At 40.7% G+C, this 23495-nt stretch overlaps 1 protein-coding gene across 1 annotated transcript in view; it reads left to right on the top strand.

Moving 5' to 3' along the window:
- Window positions 1-1402: 1402 nt before the first annotated feature.
- Window positions 1403-23495, top strand: part of LOC117962194 (adhesion G protein-coupled receptor L3-like) — a 229202-nt gene continuing 207109 nt past the window's right edge. The window contains exon 1 of the mRNA XM_034901333.1: window positions 1403-2053. The gene's annotated coding sequence lies outside the window, so the exon portion shown is untranslated. The remainder of the gene's footprint in view (window positions 2054-23495) is intronic.

The following is a 23495-nucleotide window of genomic DNA, read 5'->3' as shown; positions in this document are numbered from 1 at the left end:
AGGCTTCCAGTGAGAAAAGGGAGTGTGAACTCTTCTTGGAGGAAGACATCTTGTAAAAAGCATATTTGAGTTTATCATTCCCTGGAGAATGCAGTTTATTCACTTTTTACATCTGCAGACATCTTGGATTGAGCATGTGAAACCAAAAAAAAAGTTTGGTTCCCAGAACGTTCTGGGAACTTTCGCTTGTGGTTGCGGGAACGTTTCCTGACGGTTAGGTTTGGTTGTGTTTTGGTGGCATAAGAAAGTTTGCTTAACATCCTTGGAACGTTAGTTTTTGGTTAGATCGAACATTCTTAGAACTTTCACCTAACGTTGCAACCTTTAGAGAACGTTCCCCTAACGTTTCTCTAAAGTTGCAACCTTTAAACAATTTTCACCAAACGTGCACCTAACGTTGCAACCTTTAGAGAGTGTTCAACTAACGTTGGAACTTTTAGTGAAGGTTCCCCTAACGTTGGAACCTTTAGAAAATGTTCGCCTAACGTTGAAACCTTTACAGAATGTGCCCCTAACGTTGCAACCTTTAGAGAACGTTGCCCTAACGTTGCAACCTTTAGAGAACGTTGCCCTAACGTTGCAACCTTTAGAGAATGTTCCCTTTAACGTTGTTACCTTTAGAGAACGTTCCCCTAACGTTGTAACCGTTAGAGAACGTTCCCCTAACGTTGCAACCTTTAGTGAACGTTCCCCTAATGTTCCCCTAACGTTGTAACCTTTAGAGAACATTCCCCTAACGTTCTTTTTTTACCTTCCCCTAACCTTTAAAAAACTTTAACAACCATGATACAAATTGTATTATTATTACTTTAAACTGTCTGTGCATGAGCAAGAATGAATTATTATATGTTAGCAGGAATTAATAACAGGCAAATTTGATGGGATTTAAAGCTTTAATATACAATGTAAAAAATTACACAAATATATATACAAGAATCAGAATCGGTTGTATTGACACATAATAGTGAAAATGTAGTGGGCAAGATGGACATTGGAATGATAAAGTACCGTATTTTGGAACAAGTCCCACTGGACTATAGTCGCATTTTATTAGAAATGTATTTCACAAAATCCAAGACCAGACGTTTAGTACACAGAACACCAGGCTGAACACGTGTTTGACACGTTAAGTCATCAAATCTCAGTTATCATTCTTACTACATTCTTTATTTGGCAGTTCTTATACTGGTTGCATTTTCAAGACGCACCGAATCTTTTGAGAGAGAGAGCGGCAGTGGATTTGGCATAAATGTTGCAGCCACGGGCGCACAGACAGAATGGAGTATAACATAGGGTCTCCCTGCCAGCCTCGGGCGAGAAATAGCCTCATGGAGGTAGAGAGGCTTCGGTTTTAAGCATGCTATCTCGTGGTTGCTGCTAGGGGGAGCCCGAGTATACGGCGAGAGCGGCAATCCACATCCGATTTTCTCAGTCCTCACCTTTCCCTGGCTCTCCAAACCCTCGGTCTCCATACAGAATTACTCCCAGCCAGTGCGCGCAATTGGGTTGTCATAGTCGCCGAGAGCTCAGTGTTTTGGACCCAAACAACTTAGAATTTTTTTTTCCCCCACTGGGAAGGTTTTCTCAAAAGAACCCCCCCCCCCCTTTCGCCTCTCCATAAATTCTTCTGGATACGCTTGTTGTGTGTGTGTGTTTGTGTGCGTCTGCTGGCGTTTTCGCCTTTTCAGCTTCATGGGACGTGATGTAGCCCCCCGCACAGAAGGACGTGTTGTGCCATAAAGGGATGTAAGGGATAGGACCGTGGATACAACACGAGGACGCTGCTGTTTCTCCTGCGACATCACCAGCACTCGGATTCTGTACGCACCGCAGGTTCGACCGAGGATATTGAACGGAGCGACCGGAGCCAACTATTTGGATTCGCTGTCCTCTCTCCTCAACCCCTTCATCAAGTCCGTTCCTCAGCCACGGCGCGTATAAGGACGGGACCCAAACGCCCGAAAGACAGTTGAGAGGGAGAAATGATCACGAATACTTTGAATGGAAGGACATGAGCTATCCGTCCTTTTTGCCAGGCATTTCCAAATCAGCGGTAAGTGTGACTTTCCGCCACACAATGCATGTGTGTGTATGTGTGCGCACATCCACAATAATCTGCAGATTCAGCTCAGATAATAATGCCCATGAACGCATCCCTGCAGCAGTGTTGATGGGCTCTGTAATGTCAGTCTTTGCATGCTCTCCACTCATAATTACTTTAACTGGGCAATCGATGCGTTCAGGTGTAATCAGCGCCGATCAACGCGCAACACATTGATAGCCAATATGCACATTTCAATTTCCTGTCGGACTCATTAACCCGTTCTGTTAGAGACTTGGATTATGAGATAATGTACCCTGTTGAGTAGTCAAATGTCCTTTTTTTTTAGTATTCACATCGTGCTGGAAACAATGTGCCCAGGTCTAAAAATGGCTTTGAATTGTGCACAGTATATGCATTTATTTTCAACTTTAAATTGAATATATATATATATGCACTGAATTTAAGACAAAAGCTGACTGTAAAGCATAAAGTGTCTTTCAAAGGTGCTAGAATCAAGACATGTACCAATGCAGGCCTGTGTTTTCTAATGCAGTTTGTTAAAACATGTACAGGAGGGTGAGAATAGATGCAGCTGTGTGAGCACCTGCATTTTTCATGATAGTTTGACTATATGTTAAGAATAAAATATGTAAGTGTATGAAAAGAGGGACTAGTGAGTGGGTGCCACTGCTGTCCCGTGTCTGAGAGAAGTGCAGGGTTGAGGGGCCACAGGATCTCATGCTTTGATGTGAGGACAGCACACTGTCTTTTCACATCAAAATCAAAGTGGAAAAGGTACCTAAAGCCCATCACTTTGAATCGGATCAACAGTTTGGAATATGCTTCAGTCTTTGTTGAATTTGATCCGAATTAAAGTAGCAGCTGGGAACTTGGAATTGGATCTGCCATGCCTTGGTTTCAGAACACGGCTTTGTCTTCTCGGGATTCAGATGTGTGAGTAACTTCCATTATGTATTTCCCCGTTTTCACATTATCATTCATTATTGTCCTTATTTGACAATTACATGCATTAGACTGCAGCCCCGTCGGTCATATCATCTGCTTTTGTGGAAGTGCCCTCAAGCAGATGACACACACACACACACACACACACACACACACACACGTACACACCACCACCACCACCACCACCAGGAAAAAACCTTGACTTTCTCCACCAGGGGAAACTCAAAGAGGCATTTGATGCTTTCTGACTAAACTGCACTTTGTTTTCACTGTGTCTCATCCACTTTGATTTAGCTAAATGCTGCTCCTTGCGGAATATAATCTAGGTTATATTTAATATAACAGCAGCTGAACTTAGCATCCGGTGTGATACCTGATAGGACTGTACTGTACAAAAAATAGAATAATTTTTCCTCGCCTTATTGTGTTGCAGTCCATTCAGGGAGACAGTGTGAGACACTGTGCTGCGTACTGATTGAATCGGTTATCTCGGGTAAAGAAACACATTGAGATGGAGGTAGAAATAAAAATGGCAGGGCACACATTGATTTACTGTATTTTAGTGTTTTCACCTTACCGTCTTACACCAGTCAATGCTATTAATTATTTCTCTCAGCACTTGAAACAGAAAATTCACTAAAAAATGGTTAGATCTCTCCCCCTTGGAAAATGCTTTACTGCGTTAGAGGCCTCAGAAGTGGTATTCAGAACTTCTTTTGTCTGTCTAGTGACTCATTCTGTGATATTCTGAGATCTAATTAAATGTTTTTACAGTCTAAATCCAACACTTTGTGCAGTATGTAATCCGGTTGTATTGTATTAGACTAACATTGTTAATGTGTTGCCCTCATTGGGATGCAAGCTTTTTTTCTTAATGTGGTCATTTGTATTGTTCCTCCGAAGCGATCCCACTCTCTGTGAGTGTACTTTTTCAGCTAGTGAATTTCCTTCCATCGCCAGTTGTCATTGTGATATGAATGAAGACATTGTGCTCTTCCATTTCTTCGTTTGCTTAGTGTGATGTGGGCTACAGCTTCATGCCTCATAGTATGTACAGCGAGGGCTTTTACTGCAGTATCAGTTTGGATAATCCTTCTTCAGAGTATATTTCTTTCTGTCGTTTCCTAGGTCAACATCTCTTCTACTACAAATTTAAGGTAGATGCGAGTATTTATTTTTTTAGATGAACGTCACATTCTTTTAGAAAAGCAGAATTGCTGAGTGAATGACTGAATGAAAGGGCTTTATCTCTTTTATTCTGGCATGTCACCGGTTGTACATTGAATATAATGCTCTATACATTTTCAGATGTAATATTCATATCAGCTCTCACTGAATGTACACTCGTCTGTTGGGATTGAAGGCTGTGGATCGGTTGTGATTTACTTTTCATATTCCCATGGACATTAGCACCAATGAGGAAAATTATTCAGGGGTGTTTTTTTAAAAATTTATTTACCAAAGTCTGAGTCATTAGAGGTACAGATTGCAAACGCTTTAAACTCAACCCCTTTTATGGCAGTGAGGAATTACAGTTAGGTTGGTGCAATTGATTACAATTCCAGCAAAGTTGATGGTCTTCATGGCTGCCAATCACTTACAGTAATGCAAGGTCCCTCCTCCTCCCATTCACTTCAATAGAAGCCAGTACAATGGCAATTTGCTGTAGAGCTTGAATGTTGACTTGATTAATCAATTAGGCCTTCTACAGAAAATTACTTAGTGTCCCCATGGGGGGGGTTTGACTATTTTCTGACATTTAAAAACCAAATGAATTAATTTCCATGAAAATAACCAAATAAATCCGTAGTTCAAGCCCTAGCTTCCTGTGTTGGGTGTGATGTCATGGCTGTATTTGGCAGACTTGCAGATCAGATTCCTCCCTTGTTGAACTTGAACTGGCAAATTCCCACTGTGGGCCAATAGAAACACTGATGCACTTATTTTGTAAAATATTACACCACCAGACTACAAACTGCAGTATCATTCTCATACTCTGTTAACAGTCTACTTGGTAGTTATTAATTACCCACATTGGGACTTTTTTGCGCTTTGTGGGGCATCATTGTTAACTTAAATTAAGGCCGTGGTTTCCAGCATTGATAGATCATTTACATGGAAATCTTACTGTTAAATGAATAGCTTAGATCTTTTGAAGCGGGGTTGTGTATGGTGCTTTTCCATAGTTGGTGTATTACCTACAGTAGACAGGGGTTGGTGAGCCCCCACTGTTGAGTACAGGCAAGAAAGCCAAGCTAGGGACTGCTGTGGAGGGGGGCATCAGCAAAACCTAATATAATAACCTCAAACAATCAATAGTGTCATTTCAGCTCGCAAAACATGGGAGTTCCTTGTCTAATGCCGCTTCGATGGGTTTGTTTCTTTGTGTTATTTTGTGACTTTTAAATCTCAACCAACCCTTTGACTCTCTTGTTGTCTTCCCGCCAACCTGGACATTTTAGTTTTAGACTGAACATTTAAAATGGAAAACCTTCTATCAAGGTTATGCTCGTCTTTTTCGACCCTTTTGTGTCTTTCCACCAATGATTTTGGCGAGGCCCCTGCCAGTTCGTGTGAAATCAAATAGTATGCAAGGGTCACCAGGGGCCCTGAAGCTCAACGCCAGGCCAGTACAAAAAGTTCAAAACTGAACGGGTCCCGGTGACACAAAGGAAAACACAAGGGCTAAACTGATACATTTTTTTTATCCTGTCCACTGTAGCACATTGCTTGGCTTTTGTGCCGGTACTCGTGTCTGCTTCTCCTAACTGGAGGCATGCGGTCTACCACTATACACTAACTATGGATACGTTCCTCATACTACCCCACTTAAAAAAAGAAAAGAAAGAAATTCCCCAATTGATCTGCCTGTATTTGACATTACCATTTTCAAAGATTGGATTTTTTTTTTACTTGTCATATCACTGCATGAGATCCTGACGAGTTAGAAAAGACGGACAACAAAAGAAGAGGATTCAGAAATCTCACACAGGCGGTCAAAAATGATGGTTTTTACAACATATTTTGCCTTGAAATGATTGTTTATCCCTGTGGCTGGATGCTATCATGTTAAGCATCACAGAAACCTCTTCAGAGAAGGGGGATGGTGCTTTGGCAGATTTCTTTCCCTGTGATTTTGAAATATAGGTGGCTCAGCACCTCCACTGTAATCCCATAGAGAGCAGATAGTCTGCTGCTGATTAAAAACAGACAGTACTAGCTTAAATGCTCATACAGAATTTGTATATTCATCTTTTTTTAAATATGATACCCTTGGTTATTTTTTGAGGTGGTAAAGATCAGATTTCTCATGCTGTTGGGGTGGAGACAGGTCGGTCCGATGGGGTCTGTTCTCTGGCAGGAATGTCAAAGAAGAAGAAAAGCTGAAAAAACAAAAAAAACAAAGCACATGGCCAAGGAAAGGTCCTCAAACTCTACGCCTCTTAAAACTCTAGCTGTCCTGTCCCACGAAGAGCTTGGACACAAAGGGTTTGACACAAGCTTTCCAATCCCCTCCAGGAAATACAGTTAACATAGAGACTTAAGATTTTGCCTGATGGAAAGAAGAGACTATTAGTTGCTTGATTCTATATAGTAGTGTGATTAGTGGCCTTTTTAAGCGTAAAGGTCAAAGAAAACAATATAACACACACAAGTGCTTTTAAAACAGCCTATTTCACTATAGATACAGCACACATTTTATTATACCATTGGTTAGGTTACACGGCCAACAGGTTGGTGTTTATCACACCCCTGCAACTAACACTGGAAGATAAGAGGGGTTTTCAAGATCTATGAAATAGAAAGTACAAATGCACCTTGATTTGGACTAAAAAAAATCCCGGTGTGAGGCAGCTAGATCTATCTGTCTAGAGAACGAGAAAAATCAACACTGTAATTTAGCAGCACGGGGATGGGGATTATCAAATTAATTCCAGGCCTTCTCTCTGTGTCTGCTTTACAACCCCAGCAGTGGTAAGGATGAGAGAGCAAGGGTGTGTGGTGCATTGATGAGCCTCTTTAAATAACTAACAGATTTACTGGTGCATTTATACCACACCTGTGAATCTGGGGTGTTGAGAAGAGTGTGAGGTCATTGAAACGTTTCCCTGGCTACACCTCTGTGATTTGGGCATGGGTGTTATGTTGTGTTTAAGGCTGCAACTAGGCCTGCGCGATTATAAAATCTCCATTCACCCTGTAAACGATTTAATTATTAATCTTCATGTTGTCCTCGGGTCAAATTGACCGGTTGTCCTGTATCAATGTTCTTTGTAACTACCCAAAGTAACATGAGTGATTCCACACAACCCTCTACGGCAAGTACAAAGCTCTACTTTCATTCATTTTGGGGTGTCTAATTCCATTTTATAGCATTTGAAAAAGACAATTGAAGTGGTTTTGAAATAGTATTGAGTAAAAGTTGACATTTTCCAGTCTGTGATTATCCATCAACATCCATTCCTTTAATTTTAGTTGAAATAATTCCTGCTTTTCTAACTCAAACTTATATATAAATGAGGTTTATTGACCATAAATTCCAAAAATAACTGTAAAACTAATTTCATAAGTTAGTGTTACAAAAGTAAGTGTTCAAAAAACTTTACAAAAATTTAAAAGTGTTGAAAAAGTTAAAAACATCGATAAAAAAGCGTCAAAAAAAGTGTTGATTTTCAATTTGGATGGGAAGACAACACAAGGGTTAATTAACTATTGATTTTTTTTATGACTTTGATTCTAATTTAATTTTACTACTACTTTGTTATGTAAGTTTTAACACAGGCTGTACTATAGGTGCCATACAAAATCTGTTTGGTGCTGCCAATCTGTTTTGTTCTTTCATGGTTCATGTCTGCAATAAAAATGACAATTTATGAGAAAAGAATCATGGCAGAGAATCGTGATATTTATTCTAAACTAAAAAAAACGCGATTCCGATTTTTCTCCAAATTGTGCAGGCCTAGCACAACTAACCACTATTTTGATCAATGAATCTGCTAATAATAACTTTGATTATTTGATAAAAAGTAAAAGAACGAGCCAAATTAAAATATTTCCAGCATTTGATTAAAATAAAAATATATATTCCTTGTCTTGTTCGATGCTCTTTTAACATTATTAACTAATAATAATTAGATTATCATTATGTATCTCAGTAAATACCATGTTGTTTCAGTCAACAATTGCAAATAAAATTAGCCAAGTACAGACAAGGCCACTAAATAAATTTTGCAGCCATGAACTGAAAACATGTAATGTCAAATGTAAAGTTAACTAATATAGACAGTTTCACAGTTTTAACCCTTAACGTTCTAAAAGGGTCCCAGTTTATTTCCTGTTGCAGCCAAGGAATCTATAGATACACACTGCAATCAAGGACATTTTCATAATTTCTTTTGTCCATTAAAACCTATTTTCAAAACGGACACTGGAAAGGACATCAGCTGACAGGAAGTAAACATGGACCGAGTCCGTTGCCCAGCAACGCCAGTAAAATGGTCTGTAAACTTGATCAGATTTTGCTAAAGATTGTTGTGTGAAGGTATGAAGGATTTACTTTAGACTGTCTCTGACTTAAGACATGAAATATTCAACCCTTGTGTTGTCTTGCTGTAAAAATTGGAAATCAACAATTTTGTTGACTCTTTTTGTTGATGTTAACTTTTTCTTACATTTCTGTCCTTTTTTCCCAACACTTTTGCTGCTTTTTGTCCTGTGTTTGTCACTTTCTTTGACATTTTCAACACTACGTAACACTAACTTATTATCTTTAGTTTTATAGTTATTTGGGGAATTTATGGTCAATAAACCTCATTTATAGAACAGTATACCTAATGTTCGAGTTAGAAAAGCAGAAATTAGGAATTATTTGGACTCAAATTAAAGGAATGTATGTTGATGGATAATCACGGAAAGGAATATGTCAACTTTTACTCAATACTATTTCAAAACCACTTAAATATTCTTAAAATTCTTTAAAATTTAATAAGACACCCCAAAATTACTCATCAAAGTCACCCCAAAGAGCGTTTTGTGGAATCAATCATGTTATTTTGTGTAATTACAATTAGGTAGGTAAAAAGAACAGTGATATAGGAAAACGGGTCAATTTAACCCGAGGACAACACGAGGGTTAAAAAACTCCACTGTTACGTTATACTCCAGCGTAGAGCTGGGCAATAAATCAATATTGTATCGATATCGTTATATGAGACTTTATATCGCATTAGATCTTGGATGTAGTAATATTGTAATATGGCATAAGTGTTGTATTTTCCTAGTTTAAAGGCTGCGTTACAGTAAAGTGATGTCATTTTCTGAACCTACCAGACTGTTGTAACTGTTATTTATAATAGTTATAACTATTATTTACCTTTACCCACTTTGTCTTTACATTCACATTACTGATGATTATTCATCAAAAATCTCATTTTGTAAAGATTTTGTGAAAGCAACAAGTCAACACTACAATATCGTTGGATATGGATATCAAGGTGTTTGGTAAAAAATATTGTGATATTTGATTTTCTCCATGTTGCCCAGCCCTACTCCAGTGTCTCACTGACCTCATTTCAGCTAATTAGAGTTAGCTTAATCTGCTGTCTCCAGCAAATTTGTGTCCATTTTGATTTACAAAAGCGACATTAAAGGTTATTAAGAGCTAACCTAATGGACAAAAATACCTTGCGTCTGTTTTCTCTTCGTATGGTGATGAATCAAAGTAGCCGGGCGTTAGCTTTGTCAAGCGTTAGCTATCAGGGATGTTAGCTTTATCAAGCGTTAACGCTAGCTATCAGGTATGTTAGCTTTATCAAGCGTTAGCTATCAGGGCCTTTAACTTTATCAAGCATTAGCTATCAGGGACGTTAGCTTTATCAAGCGTTAGCTATCGGGGACGTTAACTTTATCAAGCGTTAGCTATCAGGGACGTTAGCTTTATCAAGCGTTAGCTATCAGGGATGTTGGCTTTATAAAGCGTTAGCTATCAGGGCTGTTAGCTTTATCAAGCGTTGGCTATCAGGGACGTTGGCTTTATAAAGCGTTAGCTATCAAGAACGTTAGCATTATCAAGATCAGCTTTAAAATTGCATCATCAGGAGCCGGGCAGCAAAAAATGATTACAAAATGCAAAGAAAACAAATGGAAGGTATTTTTGTTGATTATGTTTATGTTAAATAAACTGCAGTCTTGCGTTAAATCAGTTAAAGACAGAACACATTCTGCCTGGCTTGAGTTTAGAAATGTAACTCAAACGTCCTTTTAGTCTTTGCATTGAATTTTAATAAAGGCCTGCAGAGCTGGTGCATTGTCCAGCTCAAGTGTAGGCGTTACATGAACCAGAGAAAGTGTGCTTTGATAAATTCTTATGCTTTAGCCAGAAGTTTTTATTATCTGCAAGCAACCCCTCCACCTTTAATTTGACACAAAGTTAGCCTCAACACTCTTCTGCAGGCAGAGTTACACAGAGTGCATTCCAAGGGTCCGGTAGCACAAAGCATTAACTTATAGCTTCTTCAGATATGCATTCATTTTATAAATGGAAATGGATATGCCATCTTTGTATTGCAGCATTGATTCTCATAGGAATGTTGCTACACTACCATTTGTCTGACCAGTGAACAGTACTGTGATCAAATCAGTTGCCCCTTACTTGATTAAATCAGTAATGACGTTCTCAGCAATTGTGTCTGTATTCCCCCAAAAAGGAGCTTGTTGTACAGCATTGTTAACTAAGGCTGAACTGGCCCAAGGAAAATTAATGCCTATGGGTGAAAAGGCTACATTCTCGGCAGGAGTGCAGATATGGACCCCAAAAATGTCAACTTAGCATTTAAAGCAATCCAAGCCATTCTTACGACCCAGTTGGTTGTGGTAAAATGTACCTAAAAGCTATCAAACTGACAAAGCCTGACGGAGCCACAGTACATCAACCTCTTTACTACTCTGTAAAATTTGATACATTTGTCTGTGTGCATTTTACAGTATGACGAAAAGTTTTTTGCAACAATATTGATTGCTTTCCTTTGTTCTGAGTGGGTTTTTTTGCCTCGTGAACTTTGGACCAGTGAAGAGGATTCTAACAAAGACGCAATGCTTCTCTGAGACTGAAGCTCTAAAAGAAGTTAATTTATGGCCTGTTTGGGAGGCAGGTTTGGGCTTGAATACATAATAAGGTAGTGCACCTGCAGCCGCATACAAATGAATGGAAATGACGGTTAGTATTTACACCTCCCTTAACCATTGGGACCTCCTGATTGGCCACTCCACTAATTGGCCAGAAAAGAGAAATGAAGCTTCCTTGTTCTCAGAATGCTGTTTCTGCAAAAATAAATCAGGTGCAGATTTGCGCATAGCAGCTTTGCACCCACAATCATACACCAATTATCAAAAAAGTACACCTTCAACTCATAATAAAGCAGTACAAAAGAGAACTTTGGCAATGTGGTTATGCACAATGATCACTTAAATTGACTTTAATTCACTTCAGTTCCTATTTTGGGCTGTTTTAAATTAGGTAGATTAGCTTATTCTATTGATACAGAATGTATCTTTCTGGATCCCTTTAAAACAGATCTGTCAGACAATTTTTCGTTAAACGTATGGACGAAATTGTACAAAGTACAATAGCTCCTCAGCATTGTCGGATAACAAAACAATGGGCCCCCCACCCCTCCCTCACGGGACTAAGACCCCCAGACTGAAGGAGACACAGAACGACTACAGACAACAAATCTTGTCATATCTTTGGGGTCAAATTGTCTTTGTCGTTTTGCATCTCTTTCTTGTCTCTTCATAATCATTTTGTGTCTTTGTAATCAGTGTGCATCTCTTTGTAGTCAATTTGTGCCTATTTGTAGTCATTTAGTGTCTTTTTGTAGTCATTCTATTTCTCTCTTTTGTCATTTTGTGTCAATTTGTAGTCGTTTTGCATCTCTCTGTAGTCATTTGGCCTTCCCATTTCACACAGTAATCCATGCATGCTCTTCAGTAGTTTTACATCTTCGAAACATGCCGGCACACTGAAGAACATCAAGTTTAATAGTGTTGCTGTTGTGTTTGGATAAAAATTCCATTACATTTTTTTTCATTCTGCCGTACTTTCAGCCTTCCACTTCAAAAGAGCTTGTAATGGAACACAAAGCATGAATGCCTTGCAGAAATGATGATTCCAATATCCTGCTGAACCTTTTAATCTTAAAATACAATTTCTCCATTTATACATGATAATTAAATTAAATAAATTAAATTATTTTCATACAGGTGGGTGGCTGCACAATGAAGGGTTCATGCTTCTATCGTGTAGGGTCATTTACTTTTTTTTTCTGAAGAAGGCTTATTTGTCATGCACTAAACCGGGGTGTATTGGTTGAGTTGATCAGTCTGATTCCACATGTGAATGTATTGCAGCATTTTCAGCATCTCCCTCTGTGCTTGTGACTTAAACCAAATTGATTTTCCTAATCGATAGCATAGGATTGGATTTTAGGGGGGTGGGGGTTGGGATCTGGCGGGGCTGACTCTCCGTAAGAGTAGTCGCTTGTTTGTTCCCTGCTTCATGAGCTTCTGCTACCGGGAAACAGTGCATTTTAAATCTGGGCACTTTGCTACACTTGCTATCCTGCTTCATCTCGGGTTGGTACAGTGACAGCAGAAATGTGTATCCATTGGCAAATATAAACTTCCCTGCCAACCCTTTGTCACCTCTGGAATGGAGATGACTGAGTTGATGCACCGCCCCAGTGGAGCAAAACCGTTTAAATGACAACACATTTTTGTCTCACCTTGAACTTAATTGACTGCTTGAAAGCTGGCGTTTGAAAAGTGCTGACAGCATGACTTCTCTTGTTGTTTAGAAACGGTAGCTATTGACGCAGCCTGTTCTGTGTTGTTTTCATACTGCTGTCACACCTGCATGCATCTGTATATACCACACTCATAAGTAAGTATGGATGGTGTCTTCATAAGGCATTATGGATGGTTCATGTGAGACGTATTACTCCTCCTAATGGGCTTACTGTCTGTATGCATTAGCATGCATTGCATTTCTGCGGGGAGGAGTAGTGGCAAACGTGCTTCTTACTATTCAGTGGTGAAGTAAAATACCTGGATTGGGATTTCTTGCAGTTTGGCTTTGGAAAAGGAAACTTCTACTGTTTCCATTTCAGCCTTTTAGTTAGAAAAAGCAGTCGTTAACAAGGCACCTGATGACAAGTAGCTTGATGACCCAGGTGTCCAACGGTGTCCCTGTCAGTCATGACAGCTGGAGGACCGGGTAGCGGCTACGCTGTCACTGGAAAAGACCAGCTCCACCCGCTCCTCGCCATCCGCTAGTACACTGGTCTTGCCTGTGATGCTGAGCCGCCACGGCACAGTGGTGGCAACTGTGGGATTCCTTAGAGGGAGCCACAAGACTGTAATCAGTCATTATGTCAGAAGCGAGCCCCATGAGCCCCGCTCCAGCTCATTCAGCCAAATAATAAGCAGCAGATAACGGTGCGGGTGTGCAGGCAGGAACAAAGCCCCCCCTACCCCCTCGGGCTAGGCGCTAGAAAACGGGGGGCCTTCTCCTCTCGTCTGCCTACGCGTGGACGTCACCTTGGTTCAAGGACTGGATCGAGCTTTTCATACAGCCGACTGTACATGTTGGCTGTTGTTCGAAGACCCCCCTCCGGTTAATGGCAAACACACATTGAGGTTCCAACGGGGAGTGTATATTTTTCGTGTAATGATTGCAAATAGAAATATGCTTTAGCGCTAAAGGCCAAATGGCTGCTTTATGGTGTTCCTTAATAGAACGGAGATATCTTAATGTGTAAGTGTTTTAAAATTAAATTCTTTTTTGGATGTCTATAATACTTAGACTACGTATTATATTGTTTGTTTTTAGTTCCTATTTTCTAATGTTTCCTAATGTCACGCATTGAAAGCGTCTCTAAGTCCTAATAAAGGTTAATGGACTATGTAAATACCAGGGATGAATGCAAGTCCACTACTTTTATTGTTCTATTTCCATGCTGTATTACTATATTGGAATGTTTTTGGAATGCAATTTTTAGTCACAGATGGATCTAAATTACCTTTTTCTTAGCATTTGTCAAAATATTCTTTCAGTTTTTACTCATTTAAATGCCACCACAGGACTGCTGACTGTGTGATATTGAATAAAAGAAACACCCCTCCCCGTTTTAAGATTCAATTCCTTTCCCCTCCACCCTCATCTTTCCATACCAAGGGTCACAGTCCCCCCATTGACCCGCTACAGCGTTCCTCAGCATGCTAGTATTGACTGGTTGGGCTGGGTGAGCGGTGCCATATAACATCCATACATCATTATTGAAACCGAATGACAGATAGTGGGAGTTGAGATGTCAGATAGTTCTCTCCAGGCAACTGACAGACGCTCCCTTCCTCCTCTCCACAGGATTCTGCACTGATAGTCCTGTGCTTCCGCACCTTGCTATACTTGATATGCTCATGAAATACATTTTCTGTGGATGATGCAGGAATAACTCCAATCTTCCAATCTGTATTTAGGGTCCTGAAGCAGCTCAGAACATACTTTCACAGATATATGAATGTTATCAACTACCACGTTTGGTTCACTACCGTATGCATGCAAATATTGATAGCTGATTAATCTCATTAAAATGTTAAGCTTTTATAATCTTCCCATGGACCCCTTTTACTCTCTCATACATAATAAATGCAGCTAAAAGTCAGGCTGGCATAGAGCAATTGCTTAACACAGTAGCGTGCTACTTCCACATGGACAATAAGACCCTGCTGCATACCACCGAACAATGAGCTCACCCAGGTTAGTCTGGGTCCACCCTTTATGGAATTTCTGCCCATAATGATTAATAAGGTAGGTGTAGTTATTGCCTTAGAAGTCATCAGTGGAATGCTGCAGTTAAGCAGTCATCTGTAATCCAGTTCCATTACACCTGCCTGCGGTTTCTCTCAATGCATTCTTCTGTCTTTTTCATTTCATTCTGTGTGTTATACAGTCTGTACTAATGAACAGCTCATTATTGATCGGTTTAGGCAACAAAGATTGCTTTGTTGCACTATTTCCAATCAGTTTGGTCTCTCCCAATGAGGTGTCGAAAGCAGTAGAATGTCACTTTGTTTGGCGGCTCCAGACCAAAAGTCCATTTAGCGGGGTTTCTGTTGTCACTGGTGTAAGGTCCAGCTCCTGTAATGTTGTTTATGTTTTTGGTCAGTAGTAAGCCTCCGTCGGCCAGCTTTGTGTCAAACGCAGCAGGAGAGGTCTTTACAATCGCAGCAGAGCACACATAATTGGTCCAGCGGTTTGGATGCAGCCATGACACGCAGGTAATTTGCTAATTTCTGTCTCTCCGCTGGTGTTATCATTGCAGGAAGCTGCGTTTTTGGAAAGAGTGGGTAAAAATGATTCATACTCTTTGTGGTGCTTTGGTAGAAAGCAACACATGGAAATTAAATGGGACGGCCGACTTGTACTAAGAGGGTTTGAGTTTGTGCCAATTGCTGTGGGCTCACTTTCCCAGTAAGTGATCAAATTGTGATTGTTCAATAATTACACATGACCCCCTGAAATCTCTAAGTTTCTTCTTCACATTCCTCTTTGGGGTGGTTATTTCCTGCTGTACACTCTTATTGCAAACAAGGTCCACATGCTCATCCAGTTGATTGCCACAGGGTAGCCCGACCTTCTATCCAATCAAAATCAGTCCTGCTTACGTGATGTCACAACAGTCCCAAGAGAAACCTTTTTCCCCTCAGTTTAGCCGTCATGACTTTGAGCAGGCCATCTCCAGCTCACGGGGAAATTTGGATGAAAAAGTCTGTCGAAGCCACTTTTAATTATACCGGCAGCAGAGGATGAAACCGAGCAGGGATGAAGTGCTTTTCCTGGATCGATTTTTCTCTGCATCTGTAGACGCAAAGGAGAGAGGGAGAGACAATTGTAACCTCTATTGCTGCACTGCAGGGAAACAAAGGGGGGTGGGTGGGGGTGGGGCTCCATGCGTGGCCCTATTTCTGCTTTCTTTTTAATACAATGAAAGCATGTACATCAAACCATCCTTCTCATCTAATTAGGAAATTCCTTTGAATTGGACAGGAACTCAGGCAGGTCTGGAAAGAGGCCACACGAGCACTTTACCTTGATAGAGTTTTAATGGTTTCTCCTATCTGTTTTGACATCTGACAAACTTTGGCCAACATTTGGTGTGTTTTTAATAATTTTTTTACTTGAACGCAGGTGTGGTATGGCTTTTGGGTAGATCCTTTACCCTCTTTCTATAGCTTCCTCCTAAAGATTTATGCCCAATTCAGGTGCTGTTTCCAGGGACCTTAAGCCTTTATTTTGGCAGAATGTCACCCCACCTTGGTATCGGGAGAGTGACTGTCACCTTGATTGCCTTCAGGTCCCTGCAGGGTCCCTGCAGGATTCCTGCCCAACTCGTCTACTGCAGATGACCGCAATATAGAAAGATCCTACTTTGTAAAAAGATTACAGCCTGGTTTTCGTTGGCTTGTTTTCACATGACGCTTCCTCCTGTTTTCTGGAGAACTTCCCCTGCAACACCAGCAGATGTGACAATTTGCCATGCACAAGAAACCCCACTCCAGCAGCCATCTGTCACCAGCCGTCTGTTACCATCCACCGACAGTTTGTTTTGATACCCATTACCCATATACAATTTTAATGGAATGCAAAGTATGCTGAACCATTCTCACAACCTCCGAACCTCATTCTTAAATCTGATTCCCGACCTTTACGTGAACCACGTAACAGAAACCAGGAAGTATACTGACTGTCACCATATTTAGTTCCTGAGACTCAAGAAAAAGGTTTGCCATTTGGTGCCCCGATATACTATTACCGCCACTGGATGGCCGAAATGAATTATTATGCCCACTCAAAATGAAATATGACTCCCTGACATGATTCCATAATGACCTAACGCCATTCTACCAAGTCAACTGACAATTTGAAAATCAGTGCATACTGATAAGGGACAACTTTTTTTTGAATAAAACATCCGAATGTAATGAAAGTAATGAACTGATGAATTATTTCACTTGTAAAAAAAATTCTTTGGAACTGTCCACGTTATTTTGTTTGCGACAATTTGATTGAAAGAAACCCTCATTTCTGATATAGTTTTTTAACAATGGGTCAAATTGACCCGAGGACACCAGGAGTGTTATAGCAAATGATACCTAATGTTGGAGTTAGAAAACCAGAAATTAGGAATTATTTCGACTAAAATTAAAGGAATGTGTGTTGATGGATTATCACCGACTGGAACGTGTCAGCTTTTACTCCACACTGTTTCAAAACTACTTTTTTCATAAGCTATAAAATTGAATAAGACACCTCGAAAGTAATGAAAGTAGAGATTTGTACTTGCCAAAGAGCGTTATGTGGAATCAATCATGTTATTTTGGGTGGTTAAAAAGAACATTAATACAGGAAAATGGGTCAATTTGACTTGAGGACAACATGAGGGTTAATTGATGAAAAGTCAATTGCATTTCAGTGACTGATGTTGAACTCCACCTTGCTACATAAAGGGTACACTACTTCCTGTAGTTGACTGAATGTTGGCATTGGTGTTAATTGTGAGGTGCGTAATGGGCTAACCTGGACATCCTTCCTGGGATACTGCACTCGATTAGACAGTTGTGGCGAGGACTCTGCCGTTGTACAAGCTGCTAGCTGCTTCAAAGTTTTGGGTTCCCATTAGTATGCACTCACCCTTTCAGTTTGAGCACTGGTAACCCCAGCACACTGCTGCTCACCGTTATGATTGGTTAATTGTGATAAAAGTTGCAATGTTTTTTGTATGTTTGTTTCAATGACATTGCAGGAGACAGAGAAAGTTGCTACAACAAATGTGCGATCTTTACTACTTTTACTACTGCTTTACTGGTTGGCAGGACTGTCTGACAGGTTTTGCACGGTCTTTTGTTGGTAAATGTGAGATGTGTGTAAATGTGCGTCTCGTTAAACTATGAAATGAATATGGCCACGTACATGTGACGTCAACCCGTTGTCACTACCGCTTGCTCATTGGCTCTCAGAGTCACATACTGATACAGAGTCTGGCACCTGGGACTGCTGGGATTGGTTGAAGTCATGGGAAACTCGGGCTGTTGGTCAAATTTGCAAAAAAGTTGCAATGATTGGTCAAAATTAATAGAATTTGTGTGACATGGCGACATCGCAAAATCCTGGAGTGTCTGCCTGTTGCACAGCAGTCCCCATGCTTCTATTGCGCAGCAGTCCACTGTTCAGACGACTAAATTTGACATTTCAGGTTACAGTCTGATGTTGGAGGTAGAATTTGGGGGTGGGGGGGGGGTCTTTAGGGGTACTTTTAGAGATGAAGTATAAAGGTTATCCATACCTTTTTTTCTTTACTGCCAGCAAATCCACATCCAGTAGAACATCAGAGCTTTTCATTTCCCTCTTTCTATGCAGTAGATCTTGTAATTCTTAGCATGAACTCCTTTTGTCCTCACATTGTGTGGCCATGCACGAGCAAGGCCAGCTACTGTGTTCTTACCATCCATTCACTTTTCAGTCACAATTGCTCATTGCAGGTGACCTGATGAGAACACATCCCTTATCTCTCGCTGTGCCCAAGAAGATTTGAAGCCCTTTTCCTCAGCTCATATTTTAACATTAAAGCAGTCGATTGCCACATACTATCACATCAGCCACTAGCATAGAATAACGCAGTGCAGGCTTTCAATGATAGAAAGATGCCTATCATTCTTTGCTGAGCTTTTACTGTCCTCAGGGCTACGTGTTTAATATGACTCTACAAATGTGATTTAGTGGGCAGATAGCCTTGGGACTCAGAGGTCGTTGCAGTAGAGAGACCTCTGGTATGTAGTATATGGCAACAACTAATGTAGGTTAAGGTTATCTTACAGATGTTGTGGAACTGGATATTGGGGGAGGGGGGGGGGCATAGGGCTGGGGTCAGTGAATAACCACTAGGGCTTCTTGCTTTACTATCAAGGGCAACAACACAGACCACAAAACATTTAGAATTTTTCAGCCTATTTGACAATTTTCAGCAGTTTCTGTTTTCTGTGCTAATGTGTTGCTTTTTCCTTTTAGGAGACATGTCCTTCCTTACTGCATATTTCCTGAAAGCATTCTCTCACAGAGCATCAAATTTGTAACATGTTTTCCTTCATCTCTCATCCCACCCCTTTCTATATTCATCCTCGATTCAATTACTTTTTGGTTTCAGCAGAGACTCGTTCTATCCTATATTGCTCTCCGATGCGTGTTGCTACCCCACAGATTTATGTCAGAGCTGAAGGATGGCTGTCCAATTTTCTGCATGGATAGCAGTGCCGGTGGCATTGTGTGTATTTTAAAAGCTCTTGTCAGATATGCATTAACGACATATAGACCACACCACCTTGTAATTCCTTCGGACAGTGGCCATTTCTGTCACATCCAGCCATTAGCTTGTGTATCGCAGTGATTTGCCATGTGAGTTGTAGCTGAAAGTGTTTGTGAGTGTGTGTGTGTGTGTGTGTGTGTGTGTGTTCTTGTTTAACTGTATATGTGGGGTCCAAAAACGTTGAGTTCAGTATACTTGTACTCCCGACAGCTTTGTGGGGCTAAAATGCTGGACCCCACAACTTTAAAGGGCTGTTTGAGGGTTAAGACTTGGTTTTAGGATTAGGGTTAGAATTAGGTTATAGTTAGGGGGTCAGGGTTAAGGGTAGACATTTAGTTGTGATGGTTAAGGTTAGGGTAAGGGGCTTGGGAACGCATTATGTCAATGACGGGTCCCCACAAAGATAGTGCTACGCACAGCATGTGTGTATTGGTATGCATTGGTCTGGATTTGAAACCATAATTAAGGGTTAAAATGTTACCCCCTGAATGGTCACTGTGTTCATCCTTGTAAATGGAAACTGAATACCAAAGTGGAAATTAGTCAAACCAGTTACATTTGTTGGTGAATGTTTTTCATTTTTGCAGAATAACCGATTGTGGAAATTGGTTTTCGGGGATGTTAAGAAAAAGGACAAATGTGTTTAGTTTTTGACATATTTGTGACACATTCATAAAAAACAGACTGTTATAGGGTGTAGTCTTCATAATAACTTCATAATAATTTATTCTGACAGGTCTTCCAAGTGTTTTCATTCCTGGCTTATATAATGTCACTGCTTTTCTCAGTTATTCACCTATTAAGACCCGTCGTTCCACATTAAACCCATTTTTTAGCCTCAATAGTCAAAGTTAGGTATCTCAGAAGAATCGGTCTGGAGTAAAGATTTGGAGACAACCTAAATCTGTCACATACCAGTAGACAGCTACCCCGCATGGGGTCGCACAGCCCATTACTGTGTCAATGCAGTTATAGTTATGTCTTTCTTTGTAGTCACAGTGAAAGGTTGATTTTCCCCCCTTCTGACCCCCCCCCCCTCACAGGGGTCCTGCGATATCTCGGTTGTCTCCTTCCAGGCCTGAATGGGCACATTGTGCTGAAGCCTGCTGCTTCTCTGCACACCACTAGGTCCTCCACACACACCTGTCAAGCCATGTCCATGGCGCCTCGGGTGCTGAGACACTCCAGAGCCCCCCTGTTGCACACATGGTGATTGAACTCTTACACACACACACACACCCACACACACCTAAAAGCAGCCATAAATGAACAAATAAACATATGTGGTCACGCAGACCTATGTTAAGACACAGACACGTATACACAGACATACACAATTGAATTTCACATATACACAGAGCACGGATACATGATCTTTCACACACTTTAACACACGCACTCTCAAAGACCTGACTTTATTGGAAACACACCTCTCTCTGCTTGCCTATGCCAAGGTTATATTCAGTGTGTGCAGGTCGGCTTCAGGATTCAGAAAGGGTCAAGTTCCATGTTTGTCAGGGTGGGGGGGGGCAACCCCACAGAAGGTTGGTTGGGGTTTCATTCAGGTGTAAACTGTCTGTAACTGGACCCACTGCTGCAATCAGTTGCAGGTTTTGAGTTAAGAGTACCCGCTGTGGGACGTAGTGTCCTTTGATTCTATGTACTGTAGAAAATAAGTGGAGTTTACATTAGTGGTGAAATGATCAGCAACACATTTTTATAAATGATTAATCCTTTTAGAACTAAAAAACATAGTTAATTAATCGATTAGTTGAAAAAAAAAAGTCCATGTGTAGATTCGCTGGTTTTCTTAGTCTTCTATGATTGTAAAATGAATATCTCTGGGGTTTTTAACCATTTGTTAAAAAAAATGACTGGCACATTAAAATGTATTATCAATATATTAGTTAATTATTAGCTAATTATTAGCTTATTTAGCTAAATATTTCGTTTTTTATAACTAACCAGTCAAAGACTATTTAAGAAGGAAATGTATGTTGCAGCTTCTTGAATGTGAGAGTTGATAGCTTTTCTCTCTCTATTATTATTATTATTATTATTATTATTATTATTATAATAAAAGGTATTGGCTGTTTTTCAGCCAAAATAAGCAGATGGAAGATGACACTTTGGGGTCTGAGAACGTCCAATCTTTATGGCATTTATAGAATAAAAAAATGCTCTATTTGTCCCAAAAAAAACCATTGAATAGATAAATGAAGAATGAAAACAAATGAGTTGCTGCCCTGGTTTTAATTAAATTAATTTAATTCTGAGAATGTCTCCATGGCCCTGGCCGGCAACCCCCCACAGAACAAATGTGTCTATCCGTGTGGCGTTACCATCACACAAAAATGCTAAATGGCTCATTGCAAATGCTCACAACGTGCACCCTCGTGAAGGACCTATGGTGTCAAGTCCCACTAGTGTCACCCATACAATTTTCCCCTCTACTGACTTTTATGTTTTGTTGCAAGGTTGGTCATCGTGGTTGGAATATGCATGTTTCCACATAAAGACAAGCGTGATTATCATAATGATATCCCCCTGCTGAGCAAACAGCTCCCTGCCCCCCACCCCCCACCCCCAGCACAGGGAAACATTTCCATGGAAATGCATTGCATGGCATTTTGACAGCTTGATACATTTGAAAGCATTTAGTAGTGCGCGCCGTAAACATACAGGGAAAGCTTTTGAGAATCGGCTCTGAGCTGAGATTCCCAAGTTCGAAATCTTGTTTTGGCTTAAGCTATCTCGGGCCTGAGGACTGCAAAAACATATTTACATACATACCACATTAGCTTGCATGCATACACCAACAAATACAAATTTAATAGGTACCACTCTAGCTGAAAGCATTATTCTGGGGGCGTTATGTGCATTTCCACAGACCAAAACAAATGGAACCAAACAAGAATACACATGCGTACAGTGTATAGTAACCTACGTCCCTTTCCAATTAAGGCCAATTAGGGCTTGTGTATGAGGAAGTCTTCAGGGTAAGGGCCGTAATGTACGGTGTTTTATGTCCCTCTTCAAATCTTCTCATTGGTATGCCAACACAGTGAGAGAGAGAGGAATGGGAACTAGGGGATAATGATAGAGGAGATGCTGCGAGACAACATGATAAAAAGAGGCGAGAGAAAGAATCCCAACCGGAGACAAGTGGGTACTGAGAGAAAATGAAAAGTCAGAGAATGAGAGTGAGACTAAAGAATGAGAAAGCAGACATGTAAGTGTACATTGTCTTCCTTCAGTTGCCAGCAACCTCAGTCAATTGTTTCCTGCTTCCCCGAATTTAATGTGACCCTTGGGGGCAGGGATGCTGCCCATGCATTATAAATGCTACCTATTGACTTCTGTTGGTAAGCTGTTCCCTCCTTTATGAATGAGCATGGCCCCCACTGGCTATGATTACCTAACAGATAAAAGCAGTGCAATGTACTTTGTGTTGAACTTACATTTAATGGACAGAGGGCTTGTTTGCATGTCACCCTTTGATGCAGTGATGAATTACTCTCCTTTACTTTTTTTATAGAGGATTTAAACACAAAAATGCAGACTCATCCTTACAGTGTGCGAGGTGTAATAGTTACATTTGGTGAAAGTCAGTGTTGAAGTACAGGTTACCCGTAGACTGGGTAGGCCCCGCCCACTCTGCCGGCGATTTGATTTCACCCTGCAGCTCGGTCTGGAAACCTGCACGCTTAATTCTCCTGCTTCAGTTCACAGTTCGGCAGGAACCAATCCCAAACTGGCTTAGCCACCTGGCGCGCTAATGGCGGGTTGAACACGATGACGATAGAGAAGCGACCGAGCAGCTTCTTGTTTACATCTAACATAGCGACGGCCACCGAAGCGCGGCAGACCCGACTCCGCTGCCGCTTCTACGTCACCTGGATCCATGGTCTGATTGGTTGAAGGACTATCCAATTGCATACAGAGTCAAGTGAACGCTTCTTGTGCAGAAAATGTACAGAGCAGACTCCTGTGGTGGAAGTTTCTGTTCAGCGAGGGAGGAATTTGTGTAATGAAGGAGAGACCTTGGTGAAACAAAATAAAGACAG

Source organism: Etheostoma cragini, chromosome 19 (genome assembly GCF_013103735.1).
Source record: "Etheostoma cragini isolate CJK2018 chromosome 19, CSU_Ecrag_1.0, whole genome shotgun sequence".
Classification (NCBI taxonomy): Eukaryota; Metazoa; Chordata; class Actinopteri; order Perciformes; family Percidae; genus Etheostoma; species Etheostoma cragini.
The sequence above is the reverse complement of the archived record's forward strand: the minus strand, read 5'-3'. Positions and strand labels throughout refer to the sequence as shown.